The following is a 10,764-nucleotide window of genomic DNA, read 5'->3' on the forward strand; positions in this document are numbered from 1 at the left end:
AGAGTCTTCTCCAACACCACAGTTCAAAAGCATCAATTTTTCAGTGCTCAGCTTTCTCCACAGTCCAACTCTCACATCCATACATTACCACTGGAAAAACCATAGCCTTGACTAGGTGGACTTTTTAATATGCTGTCTAGGTTGGTGATAACTTTCCTTCCAAGGAGTAAGCGTCTTTTAATTTCATGGCTGCAATCACTGTCTGCAGTGATTTTGGAGCCCAGAAAAATAAAGTCAGCCACTGTTTCCACTGTTTACCCATCTATTTGCCATGAAGTGATGGGACCAGATGCCATGATCTTAGTTTTCTGAATGTTGAGCTTTAAGCCAAGTTTCTCACTCTCTTCTTTCACTTTCATCAAGAGGTTTTTTTAGTTCCTCGTCACTTTCTGCCATAAGGGTGGTGTCATCTGCATATCTGAGGTTACTGATATTTCTCCCAGCAATCTTGATTCCAGCTTGTGCTTCTTCCAGCCCAGCATTTCTCATGATGTACTCTGCATATAAGTTAAACAAGCAGGGTAACAATATACAGCCTTGACGTACTCCTTTTCCTAATTGGAACCAGTCTGTTGTTCCATATCCAGTTCTGACTGTTGCTTCTTGACCTTCATATAGGTTTCTCAAGAGGCAGTTCATTATATGTGTTGAATTCAGTTGAATTTGCAGCTGCTTTTATTTCTATGGTAATTGTAATTTCACATTTTAATCTCCAATAAACAGGTGTACTTTTAGCTATAACTGATCTTTCTTTTATACTTATTTTCCTATATCCCATTTTTTTTTTTTTACAGGTTTAGTGGTCAAGATTTTACCTGTAATGCAGGAGATGCAGGTTTGATACCTGGTTTAGGAAGATCCCCTGGAGAAGGGAGTAGTTTACTCACTCCAGTATTCTTGCCCAGAGAATTCTATGGACAGGGAAGCCTGGTGGGCTACAGTCCATGGGTCATGGGGTCACAAAGAGTCAAACATTGACTGAGTGACTAACACTAGTGTTAAAAAAAGTTATGTGGTAATGAAATAAAAAAGTCACAATAAAGCATACACAAAATGTATAATACATAAATATACATATGTGTATATACACATTACTGTATATATATATTTTGTATTAATATTTCTTGGCACTAATTCCTATATACATAATTGCTAAGTTGACTTGAAAGCACATCCCAAGTACTTAGAGATGATAGAGAAGGTTTTTTTTTTTTTAATCCAAATCATTGTTGCAAAACAAGTGCTCTCACTGGACCAGAAGGTTTTCTTCTTTTTTTGTTTTAAACTTAGAAATTTTTTATTTTTCTTAACTTTGTTTTTGGTAATTGATTTTTTCCTATTTCTTTATTTTAAAATTTATTTATTTTTTAATTGAAGGATACTTGCTTTAGATAATTTTGTTGTTTTCTGTCAAACCTCAACATGAATCAGCCATAGGTATACATATATTCCTCGCCCCCCGCCTTTGAAACTCCCTCCCACCTCCTGCCCCATCCCACCCCTCTAGATTAATATGGAGCTGGTGTTTGAGTTTCCTGAGCCATGCAGCAAATTCCAGCTGGCTATTAATTTTACATACAGCAATGTAAGTTTCCATGTTACTCTCTCCATACACCTCACCCTCTCCTCCCCTCTCCCCATGTCCATAAGTTTGTTCTCTATGTCTGTTTCTCCACCGATGCCCTGTAAATAAATTCTTCAGTGCCAATTTTCTAGATTCTGTATATATGCATTAGAATTCGATACTTATCTTTCTTTTTCTGACTTACTTCACTCTGTGTAATAGGCTCTATGTTCATCCATGTCATCAGAACTGACTCGAATGCATTCTTTTTTATGGCTGAGTAATATTCCATGGTGTATATATACCACAACTTCTTTATCCATTCATCTGTCGATGGACATCTAGGTTGCTTCCATGTTCTAGCTGTTGTAAATAGTGCTGTTATGAACAATGGGATACATGTGTCTTTTTCAATTTTGGTTCTTTGGGGTACACGACTAGGAGTGGGATTGCTGGGTCATATGATGATTATATTCTTAGGTTTTTAAGGAATCTCCATACCGTCTTTTATAGCAGCTGTATTAATTTACATTTCCACCAACAGTGCAAGAGCATTTCCTTTTCTCCACACCCTTTCCAGAATTTATTGTTTGTAGACTTTTCGATGATGGCCATTCTGACTGGAGTGAGGTGATATCTCATTGTAGTTTTGATTTGCATTTCTCTAATAATGAGCAATGTTGAGCATCTTTTCATGTGTTTGTTAGCCATCTAACATCATACAGATGTTAGACATCTGTATGTCTGTATGTCTTCTTTGGAGAAATGTCTGTTTAGGTCTTTTCCCCACTTTTTGATTGGGTTGTTTTATTTTCTGGTATTGAGCTGTATGAGCTGCTTGTATATTTTGGAATTAAACCTTTGTCAGTTGTTTCATTTGCTATTATTTTCTCCCATGCTGAGAATTGTCTTTTCACCTTGCTTATAGTTTCCTTTGCTGTGCAAAAGCTTTTAAGTTTAATCAGGTCCCACTTGTTTACTTTTGTTTTTATTTCCGTTACTCTAGGAGATGGGTCATCTTGCTTTGATTTATGTCATCGAGTGTTCTGCCTATGTTTTCCTCTAAGAGTTTTATAGTTTCTGGTCTTACATTTAGGTCTTTAATCCATTTGGAATTTATCTTTGTGTACGGTGTTAGGAGGAGAAGGCAATGGCAACCCACTCCAGTATTCTTGCCTGGAAAATCCCATGGACGGAGGAGCCTGGTAGGCTGCAGTCCATGGGGTCGCAAAGAGTTGGACACAACTGAGCGACTTCACTTTCACGCATTGGAGAAGGAAATGGCAACCCATGCCAGTGTTCTTGCCTGGAGAATCCCAGGGATGGCGGAGCCTGGTGGGCTGCCGTCTGTGGGGTCACACAGAGTCGGACACGTCTGAAGCGACTTAGCAGCATCAGCAGCAGATGGTGTTAAGAAGTGTTCTAATTTCATTCTTTTACATATAGCTGTCAGTTTTCTCAGCACCACTTACCGAAGAGGCTGTCTTTGCCCCATTGTATATTATTGCCTCCTTTGTCAAAAATAAGGTACCCTTAAGTGCATGGATTTATTTCTGGGTTTTCTGTCTTGTTCCATTGGTGTATATTTCTGTTTTTGTGCCTGTACCATACTGTCTTGATGACTATAGCTTTGTAGTATAATCTGAGGTCGGGGACGTTGATTCCTCCAGCTCCATCTTCTTTCTCAAGATTGTTTTTGGCTATTCGAGGTTTTTTGTGTTTCCATATGAATTGTGAAATTTTTTGTTCTAGTTTTGTGAAAAATGCCATTGGTAATTTGATATGGTTTGCACTGAATCTGTAGATTGCATGTGGTAATATAGTCATTTTCACAACATTGACTCTTCCTACCCAGGAACATGGAATATCTCTCCATCTGTTTAAGTCATCTTTGATTTCTTTCATCAGTGTCTTATAATTTGCTGTGTACAGTTCTTTTGTCTCCCTTGGAAAGTTTATTCCTAGATATTTTATTCTTTTTGTTGCAATGTTGAAAGGGATTAATTCTTTAATTTCTCTTTCTGATTTTTCATTGTTAGTATATAGAAATGCAAATGATTTCTGTGTATTGATTTTTTATCCTGTGACTTTGCTAAATTCACAGATTAACTCTAGTAATTTTCTGATAGTATCTTTAGGGATTTCTATGTACAGGATCGTCATCTGCAAACAGTGAGAGCTTTACTTCTTTTCCAATCTGAATTCCTTTTATTTCTTTTCCTTCTGGGATTGCTGTAGCTAGGACTTCCAGAACTATATTGAATAATAGTGGTGAAAGTGGGCACCCTTGTCTTGTCCCTGATCTTAGGGGGAATGCTTTCGGTTTTTCACCATCAAGGATAATGTTTGCTGTAGGCTTATCATATACGGCCTTTACTATGTTAAGGTAGGTTCCATCTGTGCCAATTTTTTGAAGAGTTTTAATTGTAAATGGGTGCTGAATTTTGTCAAAGACTTTTTCTGCATTTATTGATATTATCATATGGTTTTTATCTTTCTTTCTTTTTTTTTTAGAAAAGTTTGTTTACTCATTTATTCTTGTAGATTGTAAATTGCCAATATTTATCTGATTAAGTTTCCATGAACAAATCTGAGACATCCCATGTATCACAACCTTTCCTAAATATAGCACAAAGACTTCAATTTCTTGTAAAACAATGGTTCACCAAAAAAAACCATCAAGTGTCCATTTAACTAAGTTTTGCTTTGCTATATTAAAGCATACCAGAATTTTTCTACTTTTTTCATTTGGTTGGGAAGGTTGTTGATGGTGATAAAAATTTTCCTTCCAGGGTTCTGCATATAAAACTACATTTATATGCAGATATGGATGCAGATTCTGATAGGGATGCTTTAAAAAATTACCCAATTTAAACTGCTTAATTTGTCTAATTACAAAATTATTTAATTTGAAAGGTTCAGACTTAAATTTTCAATCTAAGTTGAAGTTATTTCTTATATTGCTCAAAATGATGTAATTCCAGAACATGGGCTTATCCATCGTTATGAAAGGCTGTTGTTTGAATATATTTACCAAAACAAAAACCACAACAAAAAATTAACTCCCAACCATTTACATGTGTCTTTTATGTATACACATACAAAAAACTTAGAATGCTCCTCAGGCATATAGGAGTTAAATGCTAAATTCTGATTGAGTAATGACTATGGATATTTCCTCGAACATTTAGAAAAACTGTTCTCTAATGCTAAGGAAATAATATACCATGGTATCAAATTCTTTCCTACTGAAGGAAGAAACTACAGAAAGCTTTTATTTGTTCAAAGTAACCGGTGCTACAGATGGAAAAAAAAAAACAAAAAACCCAGTGTAACTTCCCCAATATTACTTCAAAACAAACATATCAAACCTGATTTTCATTAGAATGTAGTTATTTCTTCACACTAATAAATCAAAAAACCAAGACCCACATTTTATATATATATATAAATATATATAAAAGGCAATGCAAACAATTATTGAGCCTCATTTTCTGGACAAGAATGCCAAGTTAGTCTCTCTTCATAAAAAGCAATTACAATTTGAGGACACTTCATATTTGCCTCTTTTGCCAGTACCAAGTCCACCTCATCGGAATATTAATTCTCCACTGCTGTCTGTGGCACCAATTATTCGTTCTGGATCAAGACCTCTGGCAAAACCTCTCGGCTTATCAGCAGCATCTCTTTTCTTCTTTGATTTGCTATCATCAGATTCACTGTCAGACAAAGATTTTCTTTTTGTTCCATCTTTTTCTTTACCAGCTTTTTGAGAATTAAGAAATGCTTCAATTAACTCTGGACAATCTAAATTTTCTTCAGGTTCCCAAGTATTGTCTGCATCTGTAAATCCCTTCCACTTCAGGAAATACTCCACCTTCCCATTCACTACACAGCGATCCAGTACTTTTTCTACCACAAATTCTTCAGGTTCTGCCTCTTCAACTTTTTTACTCTTTCCATTTTGTTTCTTTCCCATTTTTTGCAATGTAGTTTTATTGGAGGCCATTTTTTATTGCAGACTTGAAGAGCTATTATTCACCTCCTCTGAGCTGCTCCAAGTCCCGGGTCTGCGGCGTCTCCGGCCCTGAGCGCCTCAAGCTCTCGGTTTTTATCTTTCAATTTGTTAATGTGGTGTATCACATTGATTGATTTGTATATATTAAAGAATCCTTGCATCCCTGGAATAAACCCAACTTGATGATGGTGTATGAGCTTTTTAATGTGTTGTTCAATTCTGTTTGCTAAAATTTTGTTGTGGATTTTTGCATCTATGTTCATCAGTGATATTGACCTGTAGTTTTCCTTTTTTGTGTCATCTTTGTCCGGTTTTGGTATCAGGGTGATGGTGGCCTCGTAGAATGAGTTTGGAAGTGTTCCTTCCTCTGCAATCTTTGGAAAGAGTTTTAGAAGGATAGGCATTAGCTCTTCTCTAAATGTTTGATAGAATTCTTCTGTGAAGCATCTGGTCCTAGACTTTTGTTTTTTGGGAGATTTTTGATCACAGCTTTGATTTCAATGCTTGTGATTGGGTTGTTCATAATTTCTAATTCTTCCTGGTTCAGTCTTAAGAAGATTGTTCTTTTCTAAGAATCTGTCCATTTCTTCCAGGTTATCCATTTTATTGCCATATAGTTATTCATAATAGCCTCTTATAATCCTTTGTATTTCTGCATTGTCTGTTGTAACCTCTCCTTTTTCATTTCTAATTTTGTTGATTTGATTCTTTTCTCTTTTTTCCTTGATGAGTCTGGCTAAAGGCTTGTCAATTTTGTTTATCTTCTCAAAGAACCAGATTTAAGTTTTATTAATCTTTACTATTGTTTCTTTTGTTTCTTTTTCATTTATTTCTGCTCAGATCTTTATGGTTTCTTTTCTTCTGCTAATTTTTTTTTGTTCTTCTTTTTCCAGTTGTTTTAGGTGTAAAGTTAGGTTGTCATTTGATATTTTTCTTATTTCTAGAGGTAGGATTGTATTGCTATAAACTTTCTTCTTAGAACTGCTTTTGCTGCATCCCATAGGTTTTGAGTTGTCATTTTTTTCATTGTCATTTGTTTCTAGAAATTTTTTGATTTCCTTTTAGATTTCTTCAGTAACCTGTTGGTTATTTAGAAATGTACTGTTTAATCTCCATGTGTTTGTGTTTTTTTACAGGTTTTTTTCTTATAATTGATATCTAGTCTCATAGCATTATGGTCAGGAAAGATACTTGATATGTTTTCAATTTTCTTAACTTTACTGATGTTTGATTTGTGACCCAAGACTGGGTCTATCCTGGAGAATGTTCCATGTGCACTTGAGAAAGTGTATTCTTCTGCATTTGGATGGAATGTCCTGAAGATATCAATGAGATTCATTTCATCTAATGTATCATTAAGACTTGTGTTTCCTTATTAATTTTTTGTTGTGATAATCTGTCCACTGGTGTGAGTGGGGTGTTAAAGTCTCCTACTATTATTGTATTACTGTCAATTTCTCCTTTTATGTCTGTTAGTGTTTGTCTTCAGAGAAGGCAATGGCACCCCCTCCAGTACTCTTGCCTGGAAAATCCCATGGACGGAGGAGCCTGGTGGGCTGCGGTCCATGGGGCCGCTGGGAGTCGGACACGACTGAGCGACTTCACTTTCACTTTTCACTTTCATGCATTGGAGAAGGAAATGGCAACCCACTCCAGTGTTCTTGCCTGGAGAATCCCAGGGATGGGGGAGCCTGGTGGGCTGCCGTCTATGGGGCAGCACAGAGTCGGACACGGCTGAAACGACACAGCAGCAGCAGCAGTGTTTGTCTTATGTATTGAGGTGTTCCTCTGCTGGCTGCACAGATTGCTATTGTTCTGTCTTCCTCTTGGATTGATCCCTTGATCATTATGTAGTATCCTTCCTTATCTCTTGTAATATTCTTTAAGGTCTATTTTGTCTGATATGAAGATTGCTACTCCAGCTTTCTTTTGCTTTCCATTTGCATGGAATACATTTTTCCATTCTCTTGCTTTCAGTCTATATGTGTCTTTAGGTCTGAAGTGGGTTTCTTGTAGACAGCATACATATGGGTCTTGTTTTTTGTATCCATTAAGCCAATCTGTGTCTTTTGGTTGGAGCATTTAATGTGCTTACATTTAAAGTAATTACTGATATTTATGTTTCTATTGCCATTTTCTTAATTGTTTGAGGTTGATTTTGTAGATCTTTTACTTCTCTTGTATTTCTTGCCTATATAATTCCATTTACCATTTGTTGTAAAACTGGTTTGGTGGTACTGAATTCCCTTAATTTTTGCTTGTCTGAAAAGCTTTTGATTTCTCCATAAATTCTGAATGAAACCCTTGCTGGGTAGAGTGATCTTGGTTGTAGATTTTTCCCTTTCAGATCTTTATATCCTGCCATTCCCTTCTGGCCTGCAGAGTTTCTGCTGAAAGATTAGTTGTTAAACATATGGAGTTTCCCTAGTATGTCACTTGTTGCTTTTCCCTTGCTGCTTTCAATATTCTTTCTTTGTATTTAATCTTTGTTAGTTTGATTAGTATGTGTCTTGGTGTGTTTCTCCTTGGGTTTATCTGGTGTGGGACTCTTTCTGCCTCTTGGACTTGACTGACTATTTCCTTTTCCATGTTGGGGAAATTTTCAACTATAATCTATTCAAAAATTTTCTCATACCCTTTCTTTTTCTCTTCTTCTTCTTTGAATTATAGGGACCCCTATAATAACTGACTATAATAACTGACTATCCTCAGTTATTTTCTTTCTTTTTACTTTTTTCTGCTCTTCTGAAGTTGTTTCCACCATCTTATCTTCCAGTTCACTGATTCATTCCTCTTCTCAGATATTACTACTATTGAATCCTTCTAGAGTATTTCTAATTTCAGTAATTGTGTTGTTTGTCTTCGTATGTTTATTTTTTAATTTTTCTAGGTCTTTGTTAATTGATTCTTGCATTTTCTCCATTTTGTTTTCAAGGTCTTTGATCATCTTCACTATCATTATTCTGAATTCTTTATCAGGTAGTTTCCCTATTTCCTCTACATTTATTTGGACTTCTGTGTTTCTAGTTTGTTCCTTCATTTGTGCAGTGTTTCTCTGCCTTTTCATTATTTGTTTTTAAACTTATTGTGTTTGAGGTCTCCCTTTTCCATGCTTCAAGGCTGAATTCTTTCTTTCTTTTCATTTCTGTCCCCAAGGCTGGTGCAGTGGTTTGTGTAAACTTCGTGTAGGGTGAGATTTATGCTGAGTTTTTGTTTGTTTGCTTGTTTTTCCTCTGATGGGCAAAGCTGAGTGAGGTGGTAGTCCTGTCTGTTGATGATTGGGTTTGCACTTTTGTTGTTTGTTGTTTGGATGAGGTGTCCTGCAAAGGGTGCTACTGGTGGCTGGGTGATGCCTGGTCTTGTATTCAAGTGATTTCCTTCATGGGAGTTCTCACTGTTCGATACTCCTTAGAGTTAATTCTCTGGTAGGCTAGGGTCTTGGAGTCAGTTCCCCCACTCCAAAGGCTCAGGGCTTGATCCCTGGTCAGGAACAAAGACTCCACAAGTGGTTTGTTTTGGCCTTAAGTGAGATTAAAACAGATACCCAAAAACGAGAAACCAAAGGTGAGCCCCAGACAAATGGCAGTCACAAAATCAGGCAAATATTAAAATAGTGGCATATATACATACACATCCATAATCAAAATCAAAACAGTCCAACCAAAATAATGTATAGTATATTGACCCCGTTAACAAAGGAAACCAAAAATTGTATCTACCAGTTAAGAACAAAACGAACTAAAGCACAAACTGGAAAACAAAGCTCAAGCAAGCTGCCAAGTGGGGAATAAAGCAATGAAAACTAAACTAACAAATATGTTGAGAGGAAAAGAAAGAAAGAATAGATATGCAAAGTTAAATAGGGGTAGATAAAGAAGTTTTATATGCATTAGAGATAAACTGCAAGGGAAAAAGAATAGTAGGAAAAGCAAACAAAGGAATAAATGTAGAAAAAATAATAATAGGTTTTAAAAAATTAAAAAGAAGAGAAGAGAAAAAAAAATTAAAGGGAAGAGAAAAGAGAAAAAGAAAAAAAGGAGAACTCCAGAGAAGCAGAGGTTTATAGCAACAATAAAAAGTGTGATTGAAAAAAAGCTCCAAAGCTTAATTAGATTTCATAGTGCCAATAAAATGAACAACTACAACAGAGAGGGGAAAATGAAAAAGAAAGAAAGAAAGAAAGAAATCCAAAAGAAACTACTGAACAAGTCAAAACATAAGAATAATAAATGTCTTTCTTGAGTCACTGTGGTCTGGGTCCTTTCCCTCGCTGGGAGTCACAGTCCCCCTCCCCTCCCTAGGATGCTAACACTGTGCTGGTCTCTGGACCTGCTGCTGGGGCAGCTCAGATTCTAATCTGGTCCTACTCCTGTGTGTCCTTGCCTCCAATGTTCATAGCTATCAGAACTAGTGCGTTTTCATTTGTGGGAGCTCTCAATATCTTTTTATATATTTTGTAGACACAGAGTCTGCCTCGTTGATCATGTGGATTTAATCTAAAGCTTGCCCAACTGGTGGGAAGGTTTTGGTCTTCTCCCTTAGCCACACTGCCCCTGGGTTTCAATTGTGGTTTTACTTCCACCTCTGCATGTGGGTCTCCACTGGGGTTTGCTCCTGAGGCTGCCTTGGAGGCCTTGGGTTTGCCCCTGTGAGGGCCAGGTGTGGAGGTGGTGCAGCTGCTTGGGTCACAGGGGTTCTGGCAGCGCCAGGTACTCAGGGGAGTTGGCGGCTGGGGCAGCAGGAATTATGTTGCTCCAGAGGGTATGGCAACCAGTATTGGCCAATACGCTCCAGTATTCTTGCCTGGAGAACCGCTCTGACAGAGAAGCCTGGCAGGCCACAGTCCATAGGGTTGCAAAAATTTGGACACAACTGAGGTTACTTCACGTGCATAGACGTGAGACTTTTTTTTTTTTTTTGCCTGTGGCAGCTCTGCTTTAGCGAGGTGGCGCAGTTGCTTGGGTTGAGGGGACCCTGCCAGTACCAAGTGTGCAGGGACCCGGACTGCCTCAGCCGCAGGAGTTACAGCCCCATCAGGGTCTTTTTTCGAGCCTCTGGTAGCTGGCGATCGAAGTCTCTTTGGCCAGTCTTTCTGCATAGCCCTGCCGTTCAGGCACTTGGAGGGCTCCCTTGCCTGGGGTCCTCTGTTGTTCCGCGTGTCGGGCGCCTAGAGGGGCGCCCC

General features: G+C 37.6%; 1 pseudogene; it reads right to left on the minus strand.

Annotated features, from left to right (window-relative positions):
- Nucleotides 1-4,797: 4,797 nt before the first annotated feature.
- Nucleotides 4,798-5,649, minus strand: LOC139037989 (chromobox protein homolog 3 pseudogene; annotated as a pseudogene).
- Between the last annotated feature and the right edge of the window lie 5,115 nt (nt 5,650-10,764).

This window comes from Odocoileus virginianus, chromosome 13 (genome assembly GCF_023699985.2).
Source record: "Odocoileus virginianus isolate 20LAN1187 ecotype Illinois chromosome 13, Ovbor_1.2, whole genome shotgun sequence".
NCBI classification, from domain to species: Eukaryota; Metazoa; Chordata; class Mammalia; order Artiodactyla; family Cervidae; genus Odocoileus; species Odocoileus virginianus.